This window comes from Leucoraja erinacea, chromosome 2, assembly GCF_028641065.1.
Source record: "Leucoraja erinacea ecotype New England chromosome 2, Leri_hhj_1, whole genome shotgun sequence".
NCBI lineage: Eukaryota > Metazoa > Chordata > Chondrichthyes > Rajiformes > Rajidae > Leucoraja > Leucoraja erinaceus.
Window position 1 is genome coordinate 94,896,094 of NC_073378.1, and position 13,978 is coordinate 94,910,071.

At 42.4% G+C, this 13,978-nt stretch overlaps 1 long non-coding RNA gene across 1 annotated transcript; it reads left to right on the forward strand.

Annotated features, from left to right (window-relative positions):
- Positions 1-1,063: 1,063 nt before the first annotated feature.
- Positions 1,064-9,205, forward strand: LOC129712775 (uncharacterized). Its single transcript, XR_008726128.1, has 3 exons — positions 1,064-3,170; positions 3,590-3,699; positions 8,461-9,205. It is a non-coding gene; the product is annotated as an uncharacterized LOC129712775 (long non-coding RNA).
- Positions 9,206-13,978: the final 4,773 nt, after the last annotated feature.

The following is a 13,978-nucleotide window of genomic DNA, read 5'->3' on the forward strand; positions in this document are numbered from 1 at the left end:
CGATGAACTCACGGATTTCCAGACTGGAATGAGTGGAGTGGCATTGGCAGGAGTGAGAACATCCATTGACTCATTGTCTGAGGAGTCCCCTTTCACGCGCTCACTGCAATGGAGTCACCATCCCCATCCCCGGACACACCCTTAGTGCTCGATACTCCTATCGTGTGGCGGTTGCCTCTTCCCCACCCGCTGATCTCTCCACCACCTTGGTCCCAACCCTGGGGCCAGTGGCAGAGGTGCCTTCCTCAGATGTACCCGGGGAGTCAAGACCATCGACAGTGGGGCCGTCTATACATTCACCAGTTGTGCCCAGAGTGGACTCTGGTGTACCAGGCTCAGGGAAACCTCTGGAGCCAGGTCCAAAGGGAGAGAATGGCTAGTTTTCCCTACCCCTTCCCCGCCTACAGTTTCTAACTCCAGAGGCATGCTCTGCGCCTCGTCCTGGGTGGGTTGCTTCTGGGCTTCCTCTGGTGCATGATGCGGGACTCCCTCCCCAACAGGGATCTCCTCCTGCTCCCATATCACCCGAGTGGTCCCCATCGCCACCCTCCCCAGAATCCCCTCCAGAACATGGGATCCAGGCCCGAACCAGAGGGCGGAATCTTCCTCCACCTCAGAACTCCCCTCCCCCCCTGGAGGATTCCCATTTGGCCTTCTTCTGCTCCTCCCTAAAGAGATTCCTCCTTCTTTTTTCCAAAGGGGAGGAGCTCACAGTCTCACCTGAGCAACCTTCCTCTGCGTCTCCCCCTCCTCCTGCCTGATCACCTCCGCCCCCGGCTGGATTATGGGGCTTGCAGACTCCCTAACGGGAGGTGACAAGATGAGTGGGACATTTTTGTCTCTGGGGGTTTTCTTCTCCAGGTGTTTCACCTTTGCTGCCTTACCCCCTTCTTTTGATCCTCCCCACCCCACCCTCGCTCTGTGCAACCCCAGGGTTCCCTGATTCAACTACAGAGGGGGTGGGAGCAGGGGGGGTGGGGGTTAGTAGCACCAGAGGCAGAGGCCTCCACCCGGGATTTGGGAGAATTCCTCCAAATATGCCCCACTTTCTTACAGGCATGGCACCTTGGGCGCTCCGATGTCCAGAATATGGTGAAATCGTACCCATCCTGCTGGACACAGAAGCACCCGTCAACTACCTCCTCCCGGTCCAGCATCATCATCAGCCAAGGCCGCAGAAGGTCAAGACGGTGCGAGACGCCCACACCATACGAAAGCCAGACCGGCCCGGGTCAGCACCGACGAGGCAGTAAGGGGGATTGTTCTGGACGCAGGTGTAAAGGTCCAGTAAGTTTTTCTCCCCCATTTGGCGCGCCTCACTTTCCTGGCAGGTTGCCAGCCACAGTAGTCGGAGCTGCGCTGTTTGCTGATAATACTGCTCGCCGCCTCAAAACACGCAGAAACCTTTAAAACAAATCTCTGCAGCATCGCAGCGATACTCAAGGATGTTTAAATGTACGGCTGTACCTGCTCCGAATTCCAAAAAGATGTTTGAACTCACTCTTTTTTTTGTTTTTGGACGGGAGCTCTGCAACACCACACCTCCTCGCGTAACCTGCTTGGAGGGGATGATGTTAAACGCCGAGCTGTAGAATAGGAACAACTGCCTGACGTATGTAACAAAGTCTAATTTTTGCCAGTTGTAAGAGAATTCTAGATGCATAAATACAAGATAAATGAGAGTTTAATGTATTTGCAAATAGCAACCAGCCTACAATTTGCTCATCTACCAGAACCAAGTCAACCAACTGTAATAGCCATTATGTCCACTGAAATATTTATGTTGTGATTTTATGTCATTCTTAATCTGTGTAATAAAGTCCAAGAGGACCAAGAGATTCATATCTGTTTGTATTCATTTAGTGCCTCATTTTATCATCTTTTGCAATTTGATGCATCAATAAATGTTCAGAAAAATATTCAATTATGATTCATAGGTGCACAAGAATGCCCATGAAGATTTTCCTAAATTTCAGCTGTTGGTAAAACTGTGTAAATCCCAGGTAACGTGATAATATCTGCTAGATTTCTTTGATTTAAATCAGCATCTGCAGTTCTTTCCTACACATTAGTACACATTCCTTCTCTCCAGAGATGCTGCTTGTCTCGCTGACTTACTCCAGCATTTTGTGTCTAGCTTTAGTAAAACCTAAGTTGATTTAAAAATATCCCATTGAATTATTTTGTTTTAAGGAATAGCATTATCTTAATTATGTAGCTTCTATGATAATGGCAATTCTCCTGGTCCACATTAATGCAAAGCAAGTAATGGAAGAGAAAGCTCAGCAGGTGGCTTGAATTATCATAGTTTTATTTTTATTGTGATGCTGTACCAATATTATTAGCAAGCATAGAAAATCAAAGCATTTTTTTCCTTTGTACTACAACTGAAAATGTTGATCAGTAGTAGGTGCATTTGTCCATGATAATATTAGCTGGAGTAACTATCACCCAGCTCTTGTGGTGACAAATTGTCATTCTGACACTGACACCACTCTCTGGTGCGTTTTGTGACAATACGATTGGGCTAAATAGGATAGAATTAGAATAAATTGCACAGTTCAAAACTTAGTGAAATATCAGTTGATGAAGAATTGTATGCCATCATAATTTCTGGTCTGAAAAAAGGTTTCAACCCGAAACATCATCCATTCCTTCACTCCAGAGTTGCTGCCTGTCCTGCTGAGTTACTCCAACAATTTGTCTATCTTCGGTTTAAACCAGCAACTGCAGTTCCTTCCTACCAAGAGCGGAACTCGCTATCAAAACATGGAGGGGACAGGGGACACAATTTGTTGGCGGCCACGCGCGCATGCCCACACTCACACACATGCACGCACGAGGCTTCGGAGGCTCAATCGAGCGCTAAATGAAGCTCAACTCTGCCTGTCTCACCGGGTTAACTACAGCCCTGTCTGGACTGACGGGATACCAGCGCTGCTTCTCCGCGCTGGCCATATTTCCCACAAGTCCATCCAGGGTTGTACTTCACTTGGCGGGACAGGCAGAGTTGAGCTGGGTTTAGCGCTGTTTCTCTGTGCTGGTTGTGGGCCTGGGGGCACAGCTTGCATTTGACCCGACCTCTCTGGCCACCCGTGGGGGGGGGGGGGGCACTCGGGACAGCGCCGGAGACCCAGCCGTGATCGATCCTGCCTGCGGATGAGGCGCAGGTCTGTGCCACGTGCCACGTCTCCCTCCTCCAATCATCGCGCCCTTGATCATCAGTCCCACCCCCACTGCCTCGCGGAAAGCAGAGATTTTAAAATCTGGTTCACAAAAACTTGGGGGGGGGGGGTGGATGTCCCCCACCTCTCAAATCATGGGGGGGACGTGTCCCCTCTGCCCCCCACCCCCGGGTTTTCCGCCCCTGCTTCCTACACATAATTTTTAACCTTATGTCTTGACATATCCCTCACTCTTTTATGGCCAACAAGCCAAGGAACCAACCTGTGTTCAATGAGGACTGTAAAGGAAAATGGTAGGAACAGGAACTGAAAGGTTAACATGGTGCTATGGCAGTACAAGACACTATGCACACTAAACAGTGGAAGCACTGTGCTGTAAACAAAAAAACATATTTTTTTCTTAGGCATTCTGTCTGGAGCGAGGATGGCTTGCATACAATCTATTTACGTGGGCCTGCGACTACTGCTGAGGCAAATGGAGGATCTGCAGACGTTTCCACAGATGGCACAAAAGGTATGTGGGCATAAGGTACGTTTGTGAGTTTGTGGGGTGGTGCACCCATTCACGTGTGCATACCTTAAGTGTACTCATGATGCATTAACCTGAGGTTGTCAGTACCATTCAAAATGCTCCTTCTCCACTTTGAGCAGACATGGGCCAAGTTTTTCCAAGAGTCGGTGAGGATATTGCATTTGGTCAAGGAGATTTTGAATACATCACTGAATATTTTTTCTCTGTCCACTTGGTAAACTCTTCCTTTGACAAAGCTCAGATTAGAGTGTCTGTTTCAAGAGAATGGATCAGGCATGCAAATATGAGGGGCTTCCCAACAGAGGCAACTGAAGATAATAAGGGGTGGTAACCAAGGAATGGACTCTAACATTGGTTCACTTTTCATTCTAGTGGACTTGAATTATTTGTGTTGGCAGCAATGATGTTATTCTTCAAGTACCTTGAGATGATACATGTGTCAGAGATTATGGGGAGAAGGCAGGAGAATGGGGCTAGGAGGGAGAGATAGATTGAATGGTGGAGTAGATGATGGGCTGAATGGCCTAATTCTACTCCTATCTCTTATGACCTTGTGACTGTTGTTGGTAGTCCAAATCTTAAAAGCAAGATCTCATGCCTTAATGAATACCATCCAATGACCTTGACATCCACCTTCAATATGTGCTTTGAGAGGCTGGTTATGGCACACTTTAAATCCAGCCTGCCAAGCAGACTTGATGTACTCCAGTCCGCTTGCCGCCACAACAGGTCCATGGTTGATACCATCTCCCTGGCCCTAAACCCATCCTTGGAACACCTGGATAAGAAGGACAGCTATGTCAGACTCCTATTTATCCACCAGTTCTCTGCTTGCAGTACAATTCTGGAAGGCGACCCCGGACTGTCAAAGCTGCCACAGCCAGACATAAAAACAGTTTTTATCCATGAGCAGTTGCTCTACTCAGCCAAAAATCTGTAGCCTCCCTTTGATCTGGTATTTTGTTGGTTCACATGCTTGATCAGTGGTGTTTTATCATTAATGTTTTATTATTATTAATGTTTAGTGTTTTCGGAGTCATTCGTAACTGTCACTGTATGTCATGTTGTTACTTGTGGGCAGAGCACCAAGGCAAATTCCTTGTATGTGAATACTTGGCCAATAAACTTACTTACTTACTAACTAACTTACTTACTTAATTATCCCACCCAAACTCATCTCTAAACACATCAGCACTCCCCTCTGCAACTGGATCCACGACTTCCTGACCACAGACTGCAATCAGTGAGGATAGATGCAACAGTGGTGCCCCACACATGGATACATTCTCAGCCCCATACTATACTTCTTATACACTCATGACTATGCAGCTAAATACCAATCCAACTCAATTTACAAGTTCATAGACATCACCACCATTGTGGGCCAGATATCAAATAATGATGAGACGGAGTACAGAAAGGAGACTGAGAACCTTGTAACCTGGTGCCAAGACAACAACCTCTCCCTGAATCTCAGCAAGAGAAAGCAGATTGTGATTGACTTCAGGAAGTGAAGCAGTAGACACACCCCAGTAAATATTGATGGCGCTGGAGTAACAATAGTTGAAAGCTTCAAGTTCCAAAGAATAAATATCACCAGCAATTTGTTCTGGACCAGCCACATCAAAGCTATGGCCAAGAAAGCACACCAATGCCTCTACTTCCTTAGAAGGCTTAGGAAGTTTGGCATGTCCCCAACAACTCTCACCAACTTCTACAGATGTTCCGCAGAAAGCATTTTATCAGAATATATCACATCATGGAGCATAGTTCCATCCACAAAATCACAGAGTTGTGGCCATAGCGCAGACCATCACGCAAACCAATCTCCCTTCCATTGACCCCATATATATTTTATGCTGCCTCAGCAAGGTCACCAACATAATTAAGGCCCTGTCTCGCCCTGGTCACTGCCTCTTCTCCGTATCCCATCAGGCAAGAGGCACAGAGGTTTGAAAACACTACCTGTAGATTCAGCGACTGTTTCTTCCCAGCTATTACCAGGCAACTCGCCAATACTTTCATCAGCTAAAGTGCAGTTCTGACCTCCACCTGCCTCATTGGAGATCTTTGAATTATCTTTAATCAGACTTATTGGCTTTTTCTTGCGCTGAATGTTGAATCTTCATCCTTTGTCTGTGCACTATATAGCATAATTATAATGATGTAAAGCCTTTTCTTTGACTGAATAGCAGGCAAACAAAATAGTTTCACTGCACCTCAGTACATGTGACAATAATAAACTAAACTAAACTAATTTAAACTAAACTAATCTAATTTAATCTAATCTAATCTTATCTAAACCAATCTAATCAAATCTAATCTAATCTAAACCGAACTAAGCTAAACTAAACATTTGGGAGGGCAGGGACCATTGCTGCCCTGTAAACCATGCATTTTGTGCCAGAGTAATGCCTGACATTGAACTATCTGAACCAATACACCAGATGGCGCCGTACAATGGCTGCCTCGCCAACAGTTTGTCTTGTCCCTTTCTCTCTGTTGCTTTTTAGTCTGTAGTTAAATTGTTTTAGTGTATCTTTAGTTTTGTATTATGAGGGGGGTGGAGGTGGGGGGGGAACTTTTTTTATCTCTTTCCTCAACCGAGATGCAACATTTTCCTTATCGTATATCTGTCTGCACTGCGGCCTGACATCATGGAGCTGGCTGCCTCTCACTGGGGATCGACCTTGGGAGCTCCAACCACAGTAGCCTGTGGGCTTTAACATCGTGGAGCTCGCAGTCCCTGGTTAGGGACCGGCTTCGGGAGCTCCAAGCCGCAGGAGCTTCGATCGCCGGCTGAGGGAGCTTCAATCGCCCCGACTGCAAATGGTTCGTCTCCCCCGACTGCGGGAGAAAAAGGAAGAAAGAAGATAAGACTTTATTGCCTTCCATCACAGTGAAGAATGTTGAGGAGCTGCCGTGATGGATGTTTATGTAAAATTTTTATGTGGCTGCATGTTTTGTTGCATTTTTAATCTGACTGTATGGCAAATCAAATTCCTCGTATGATTTACATACTTGTTTTGTTTTCATACGTGGCTAATAAAATCAATTACAATTACAATTACAATACTTCTGATGTTAGTACCAATGGATCAGTTTGGAGTTATGAGCTCCTGCCACATGAAGTAGCAAATTCTGTTAGATATCTTAACAACCATCAGGAAGAAGAGACAATATTGACCAGAAACTTAACTGAACCTGCCACTTAAATACTGTGGATACAAAAACTGTGGTGTATTATGAGATGCGTGCATCTTCTCCAAATCCTGCAAGTCTTCACTCCTAGAATGAAGACTTGCAGTTCCAACAACAGTCAGGAAGCTTAGCAGTATGCAGGACAATACAATCCGCTTGCTTGGCATACCAACCACCACCACAAGCACTCATTTCCTCTTGGACCTAACATACCATGGCTGCAGTGAGCTGTAAGAATCCTTACCACAACTCAACATAATTGGTTTGCCAGTACTTCCTAAATCCTTGTCTCAAGCAGCAAGACCAAAGGAGGTTTCAGGATATACAGTATCATACTTCCTTTGCTAGCTTATAAATGAAGTGCCATTTCTTCATTGCCACTTATTTAATTACTTGACTTGTTTGCCTTACAGCACTGTAGACCCAATTTCACCAGATGGACTGCAGCATTCCAAAAAGACAAAGGCATTCATTCAAAGACATTCAATAATTGCTGGGCCTCTGAGTGAGACCAATATAGTTTGAATGAATGGAAGGTACACAAAATTGCTGGAGAAACTCAGCGGGTGCAGCAGCATCTATGGAGCGAAGGAAATAGGTAACGTTTCGGGCCGAAACCCTTCTTCAGACTGACAGATCAGTCTGAAGAAGGGTTTCGGCCCGAAACATCGCCTATTTCCTTCGCTCCATAGATGCTGCTGCACCCGCTGAGTTTCTCAAGCAATTTTGTGTACCTTCGATCTTCCAGCATCTGCAGTTCCTTCTTGTTTGAATGAATGTTGCCTCTAAATCAGCATTTTAGACTGCACAGCAAACAATCTGTATAGAAACATGAGAATTACCACTGTGTAATGTCACTTTAACAAATAGTGTTAGACTTCTGGTTAATAAATGACATTAAAATTCAATTTGTGGTAACCAAATTGAGTTGACTGTTTTACTTGAGATAACTAAGACAAAATATGATCAGGAATGTGATGCATCAAATATTTTGAATTATGCTATGACTTATTTCTGCCCTAATTGCTTGTTTTATTTGTGGATCTATTTATGTTTTCATACTTCATTTGTACCTCCATTCCTTGGTTACTCAATAAGAAACATGTACCTTGGATAGATAACACTGGCTGTGGAAGCTCACTAACTGGTAGGGAGAGTACAACACCTCCCATTTTCATTACTGATTTGTTTACAAAGTACATTTTGGTTCCTTCCTACTGACTGTGGTGTACATTGATCTATGGAAGCCTGAATCTGACTTGAATGAAATGATTTGTTCTGCTCGGCATTAACAAAAAATTAGAGACCCAAAGCAAACAAAGAAAGGGAAATATTAAAACAACCAGCACTGAAAGATATTGTAACCTCTGATGTAAAAGACAATTCCCATCAAGCTATTTTAGAATTAGAAAATATTTGCACCACATAAGTAAAAAAGCAATAAATGAGGCAAAAACAATAAACTTCACAATTAGATATGATCCAAACATCCAATCTATTCTCAGCATTTATTTTATTTACTTATTTGTTTGTTTTTAAAAGAGAAAGAAAATAAAGAATTTCAAGAAAAACACGAAAAAGGAAAAAGGAAAACCCCAGAACTAATGAAGGAGTGAAAGAAGCAGAGATATATCCCACTGCCCTTCCATTCGCCTGCCCACTAGCGTCGGTTTTGAGTTTGTGTTCAACCATTTTGTTGTTGAAGAAATTCAATAAAAGGAGACCATATTTTGGAAAATTGATCTGGTTTGTCAATCAAGACAAGACTTATTTTTTCTAGATGTAGTGTCTGGGTCATTTCTGTAATCCACATCTTCACTGTGGGGACTGTTATCTTTTTCCAGAATTTAAGTATAAGTTTTTTCGCAGTTATTAAACCATAGTCAACGAAGCGTCTTTGAAATATCGTTAGATTAGGGCAGCCCTCTGACATTCCTAATATTATTAGATTTGGATCTGGCTCCAATTGAGTGTTTCAGAAATAATATTGAATATTTCCGTCCACAAGTTTTGTATTTTTATACAGGATACCAAAGAATGAGTTAGGGTGGCTTCTTGAAAGTGACATTTATCACAAAGAGGGGAGACAGTTGGGAAGATCTTGTTCAATTTGGTCTTTGAGTAGTATAACCTATGCAATATTTTAAATTGTATCAAGCAATGCCTGGCATTTAAAGAACGGTAGTGTATGTATCGTAGGCTTTCCTCCCATATATCTTTCGAAATGGGTAAACCCAGCTCGTCCTCCCATGTTCGCCTATACAGCTCAGAGGGTGGGGTGTCAATATATAGAAGGGTGTTAAAAATGTAAGATATCATTCTCAGCATTTCAATTGATTATTCTTAACTCACATTGATAGCATATGCTTCAAAGTTCCTGGATTCCACCTGCCTTCTCGAAAGGGCCTGGCATCCAGAACCAGGAGGGGGCAAAATCCAACTACTGTCATATCTCTAATAGCACTCATTCTAGGCAACCCCGGCCACAGTTTAAAACCATCCTCATCCATGTACTACTGGTCTGGTACTATGAAGTCATAGTTCAGCCATGATTAAATAGTAGACTCCATAGGGCAAACAGCCTAATTCTGTTTGTATTTGTTATGCCCTTATGCTCTTGTTGTCATCTGCAGGTAGATGAGATTAGGTTACCGTTGCATCATGTTCAGCACAGACATTGTTGACCGAAGGGCCTGTTCCTGTGGTGCACTTTTCTATAGAAGATGGACATAAAAAGCTGGAGGAGCTCAGTGGGACAGGCAGCATCTTTAGAGAGAAGGAACGGCTTCTTTAGTCTGAAGAAGGGTCTTGACCCGAAAAGTCACCCATTCCTTCTCTCCAGTGATGCTGCCTGAGTTACTCCAGCTTTTTGTATCTATCTTCAGTTTAAACCAGCATTTGCAGTTCCTTCCTACACATTTTATTTACTTTTCTGTTCTATGTTATGTTCCGGCTGAGTTTCAAGTTAGAACAAATACTGGGCTGAGGTCTGAACTGCTCCCATAACTAAATAATGCACTTGTCCCCAGTAGAAGTCCCTGGAGATTTGGATTACTTGAGTTGTTGAAGTTTAATCCTTTTTTTCTTTTCTTTTCTGCATCAACAACTGAGTGCTCTCTAGCAAGACAGGAGAACAACATCTGATCCTAACTTTTGTGTAAGAAGTTGGCAGAGTATGAACGACTCTGATTGTAAAGAGAGATTTTGCATTGGAAGTGTAAGGGATGCCAACCATGTACTTCAAATACCTTGGATAGATTGCAAACATGACAATGTTATTTGAACTAAATCACCAGCCAACTTCAGGAAAGATAGTCACACAGATCGAAATGAATAAGCATTTCAAATTTATGTGTATGTAATGCATTTATAAGCCGAACATAACACCAAGCTATATTATTTCTCTTCATAAAATTCATTTTCTTTCAATCATTTCTATCCCTTCATTTGTACATATGCGATGAATGGTTATTGCACAGGAATGTCGATGAAATATGTTAACAGAAGACTTGTGAGTTGTCACCTTAACCTATTCACCGCTGTCCCATACATTGGGACGTCAATTACTTGAAAAGATGATTGAGACAGCCACCTTGTTTCCAATGTCTGTAACGTACCATCATTCATAATCGTCCTGGTACCTAGAGTTATAGACATACAGCACGGACACAAGCCTTTTGGTCCAACTTGTCCATGCTGACCAAGTGGCCTATTTAAACTCCATAGCGCTACAGTATCTCTACAGCATTTTATTTAAAATAATCCACTTGTTATAGTAAATGGCCAATTTCCTGAATGATTAACTCTGTTTTTCTCTCCACACATGCTGCTTGATCAGCTGAATATATGAAGCATTTTCAAATGTTGTTACTGGTTCTTTGTCAACACAAACTGCTTTGGATGTTGCCTATGGACAATGAATAAAACACATATGTGGCAACATTCACTGGCTTATACGCTGTACTCTAAAAAACAACTCTCTTTTGCTGCTTATATGTATGGCGACTACATATATTTCAAGATAGCATAACAAAATAAATGGTTTTGCAGCATGGGAGAAGAATTGAGATTAAGTTTTGCTCTTGTTTTGAAAGGAGGGAAGGGAAACTCTAGGCTCCAATAACCATATAAACCATATAACAATTACAGCACGGAAACAGGCCATCTCGGCCCTACAAGTCCGTGCCGAACAAATTTTTTTTTTTTTTTTTTCCCCTTAGTCCCACCTGCCTGCACTCATACCATAACCCTCCATTCCCTTCTCATCCATATGCCTATCCAATTTATTTTTAAATGATACCAATGAACCTGCCTCCACCACTTCCACTGGAAGCTCATTCCACACCGCTACCACTCTCTGAGTAAAGAAGTTCCCCCTCATATTACCCTAAACTTCTGTCCCTTAATTCTGAAGTCATGTCCTCTTGTTTGAATCTTCCCTATTCTCAAAGGGAAAAGCTTGTCCACATCATCTGTTCTATCCCTCTCATCATTTTAAAGACCTCTATCAAGTCCCCCCTTAACCTTCTGTGCTCCAGAGAATAAAGACCTAACTTATTCAACCTTTCTCTGTAACTTAGTTGTTGAAACCCAGGCAACATTCTAGTAAATCTCCTCTGTACTCTCTCTATTTTGTTGACATCCTTCCTATAATTGGGCGACCAAAATTGTACACCATACTCCAGATTTGGTCTCACCAATGCCTTGTACAATTTTAACATTACATCCCAGCTTCTATACCGAATGCTGAGATAAATGAACATTTTGCCACTCATGAATGAAGGGAATGAGTGAACCTGAACTCAAAGTTGTGAAATAGGAAAAGAAGGGGGAGATGAATGGCTGGAAGAGGTTTGAGAAAGGACATATAAGATTGTGAAGGAACATGGGAAGGACAAAAGTTTCAAATTTGGTATATTTCAAAGCAGCAAATCGGTGAAGTCAACATTGGAAAAGAAAGTAAGTTACTGGATGGTCTGGAAGATACTGTCAAAGTTGCAATGTTCATTTGTAGAAATGATGTGCAGCAAAGGAAGCACTGCAAAGCTCGATAATGTATCAGAAACAGCATGGTCAAAAGAGGTAGCCCTATGTCCAGATGGATAAGAAAGGCTATCCTTTGTGATCGCAGACAGAAAACCTAAATGCTAAATAATGAATAAAAATCCCCTTGAAAGAAATTAACTGAGAGTTGAGGAAGGAACAGCTAGGATGTAAATTATCAATCGAGGATTTGATTTCTCAAACAAAATGTGAACCATAGCTATATACTGTAAGCAAATGTGAGAAGACATTTTCAAAAAGACCTGTACATGCCTAAGTTCTGCAGAAATATGTCATAATAATAAATTGGAATTCTTGATGCTAGATAAAAAGATAATAAGAAATAATAAGTAACTGCAGGGGGGCAGGAGGCCCTCTGAATACATATTCAGGAGTAACATAAAAACATAGAAAATTTGTGCTGGAGTAGGCCATTCGACCCTTTAAGAAATTGGGAGAAGCAGCAACAGAAATCACTGCCAGGAGTCTGGTTCACAAAATATTAAAGCAGTTAAGGAAAACATTAAATGATGCGACATCCAGGTAAGTTGTTAAGGTGAGTGCGAACAATCTTCTTATGATATATTTTACAGTCCGCTTCACTAATTACATTTCAACGCACAAGCAATCAATACCAATTAACAAAACCTTTAAAATTCACTTGAATTTGCCCACTTAGCAAGACACACCAGAATTTATAACTCACACATTCTAATCCACCATAGCATTCACATCACCCAATCATATTAAAAGGTAGTCATTGACTGTGGTTCTTTCTTGCAGGAGATGATGTCATGTAACAGGAAACAGCTAAGAACTGGGGGAAGAAGTGACACTGCAAAGGAGAAAAGAATGTACAACTTTATTGCCTTCCATCACAGTGGGGGAATGTGGAGGAGCAGCTGTGGTGGATGCTTATGTCATTTTTTTATGCCGTTGTGTGTTTTGTTGCTTTTCTGATATGATTGTATGGCAAATCAAATTCCTTGTATGTTGCAAAACATACTTGGCAAATAAATTACGATTATGATTATGATTATGATTTTAACCCCACAATGGAGATATTGGTTACCAATGTGGGAATTGTGTTTATTAAAGCTCTGGCTATTACTGAGGCTTGAGGAGTTACTGCTGGAAGTATCTGTATTTGTAAACCTCTTACTTCATTCCAGTAATTTCTTGTCTCTCTTTCAATCTAGACACCCTACAACTGCAGTTTTAGCAATCAGAGGACGAAGTGGAAAATGACATAGAAAGTGAACAGATTGTTTCATTTAATGATACAGGAGATATAATATCACTCGCCAGCCTTTGTTCTGCCCCATCTCTCTCTTTGAGCTTTCTTCCACCTATCATAATCAGTCTGAAGAAATATCCCAACCTGAAACATCACCAGGGGTGTGCCTGACCTGCTGGCTTACTCCATGGCTATGTGTCTTTCCTTGTAAACAGCATCTGCAGTCCCTTGTGTCTATAGGATTTGCTGGAATCGTTTCAGGAATACTATTTCCTCTGGTTATGGAATCCAAAACAGAGCAATGTTGACTGATTGGGAATTCAGCCATTTAGCAATAGCAGTTTATATTTGCAAGTGTAGTGGAAATCTAGAGTTGGCTTCAGATGAAATAATGAAACCAACATTACAAATGTTAGCCGGTGAGGATTGAAAAAAAAATGAATTACTTTTACATAGATGGGTGTTTTTCAGACCATCCCAATGTAGAGCAGCACAGTAGTGCAGCACAGTAGTGCAGAGATAGAGCTGCTGTCTTACAACCCCCGAGAATCTGGATTCGATCCTCACTATGGGTGCTGTTTGTACGGAGTTTTACGTTCTCCCTGTGACTATGGGTTTTCCCTGGGTGCTACTGTTTCCTCCAATACTCCAAAGATGTGCAGGTTTTTAGGTTAATTGACCGGTAACAATTGTAAATTGTTCTCTAGTGTGTAGGATAGTGTTAGTGTACGGGTATCGCTGGCTGGCTCAGATTTGGTGCGCTGACAGTTCCGTTTCTGC